Source organism: Seriola lalandi, unplaced genomic scaffold, assembly GCF_002814215.2.
Source record: "Seriola lalandi dorsalis isolate HSWRI2012SDOR001 ecotype SW California unplaced genomic scaffold, Sedor1 jcf7180002054359, whole genome shotgun sequence".
In the NCBI taxonomy this organism is placed as follows: domain Eukaryota; kingdom Metazoa; phylum Chordata; class Actinopteri; order Carangiformes; family Carangidae; genus Seriola; species Seriola lalandi.
In genome coordinates, this window is record NW_019524912.1 from 408,960 (window position 1) to 411,369 (window position 2,410).

Consider the following 2,410-nt stretch of genomic DNA (forward strand, 5'->3'; position numbering starts at 1 on the left):
AGTCAGAGCATTTCCATAGAGAGCCACTTTGCATCAGCAGCACCATGCTCCAGTGCTCTGGGAGAGTTTATAGTCCTGAGAGTTGAAGACTGGATGACTGACAGCTGTCCTTCATGACAACAGAAGACACAGAAATCCTCCTCATCAAAAACATGACTTTGATCTCCGTCCTCATCTGGACTCTCCTCTGCTGCTGCTTCACAGGTAAAGTCCAGAGAATCCAACTCCTCTCCTCTATCAACATCCGTCCCTCTGAAATGAAGCCGACAAAACCTTGATGCTGCTTTATGTTTCTGTCTCTGTCTCCTCAGAGTCCAGAGGACAGGTCACAGTGACTCAGTCTGGAGCAGTGAGCTCTGCTCTGGGAGACTCTGTCAACATCACATGTAGGATCAGTCAGAATGTTATTAATTCTGACTCTGTGGAATGGTACCAACAAAAGCAGGGGCACCCTATTAAACTGATGATTTACTGGTCAAATCGCAGACCATCAGGGATTCCAGCTCGTTTTACAGGCAGTGGAAGAAATACTGACTTCACCTTGACCATCAGTGGAGTCCAGGCTGAAGATGCAGCAGTTTACTACTGTAATGGCCGACACAATATCAACAGTCAGTATCTGTTCACACAGTGAAAAGGCGTCGTACAAAAACCTCCCTCAAACAGACTGAAGAGAAACTGAACTGGCTGCTGCAGCTGGAAGCTACTGCAGAGACTGATACAGTTCACTGAGGAAACACACACGCACGCACACACACACACACACACACACACATGCACACACACACACACATACCAGACTTTTGTTCAAGTTAATACAGATCAGACCTGTTCAGGCCTGCCATCAACACGTGTCTTCAGTGATCCGATCACAAGTGGTCAGTTCACACGTGGCTTTAAAATGTGACTCTATGTGACTTGAGTGATCATTTGTGATCAGATCTCACTTTGAGAGCAGTTTATAAAAAGAACTGAGACACATTTCACCAAGAAAATAATGATAATAACATAATAACTTTTCTTTTTCTTAACAAAGTTACAAAATGTTTTACAAGAAAAGTAAAACTAGAAAGAAGAAAAATCCAAAGTGAACATAATAAAAAGTGTAGTACAGCATAATAAAAACATCTCACATCAACATTATGCAAAAAGATCTGATGACAATATAAATGAAACACGAATCAGACATTACCAAAGACAAAGACAAAGAAATGCGTTTTGAAAGAGATTTAAAGGACGTTGAAGAGTTGCGGTGTCTAATTAGAGTCGGGAGAGAGTTCCAGAATGCTGGGGCTCTAATAGTAATGCTCAGTCACCCTTAGTCACAAGTCTGCCACAAGATGGGAAAATACATGAATGTTCTTGTAGTATTTGTGTAGAAACTTACTTCCAACATCCAGTCTGGTTCCTCCACCAAACGTCCACCACAGTGATACAAAGTCATTGAGCCGTCGTACAAAAACCTCTCACTGTAGAGACACGGCTCTCTGACTTTGAAACAAACACACTCACCAAAATTAGTCTGTTTGTGATATTTTAGCAGCTGATGTGAGAAATGATAATATCCACAAAATCCCAGAATGTATATTTTTCTATTAAATACACTGTGAAAAATGGTTGTAGAAATTAAAAAGCTGTAAAATAGCAACAATAAAAGACCATAAAATCCAAAATAGTGTCACCACAGTATACACAGAATTAATCGAACGTACCATGATGTCACAAGCAAGTGATTACCCTAAAACAAATTTTGTTATTCAGTCTAAATGATGGCTTATGCTTGTGTACATTTAATCTGAGTCTTAGTGTGCTACAACTAAAATTAATGGTATTTCTAATGTATTAAATGATCTTCCATTGTCATGATTTAATGTAATCAGAACTATAAAACTAAAGTGATATTGTTCTGTTTATTTTTATTTTCTAACAAGTCAGGTGAATGTGTTATTACAGGACGTCTTTACATGGAAGAACATTTCTGATCTTGAAGTCTAAACAGTCCACATTCATTCGTGGCTCTTTAGTAGTGGTAAATACAAAAGTGAATTAGGGGGAATTTACTAAAACAAATTGTCAAAGAAAACTCCTCAAACACATCCTGATCAATACGCTGATAAACTTATTGATCCATTGATAATCAGCATCATGACAGTGATCCAGGTCCCTGTTGGAGTGAGTCAGAGCATTTCCATAGAGAGCCACTTTGCATCAGCAGCACCATGCTCCAGTGCTCTGGGAGAGTTTATAGTCCTGAGAGTTGAAGACTGGATGACTGACAGCTGTCCTTCATGACAACAGAAGACACAGAAATCCTCCTCATCAGAAACATGACTTTGATCTCCGTCCTCATCTGGACTCTCCTCTGCTGCTGCTTCACAGGTAAAGTCCAGAGAATCCAACTCCTCTCCTC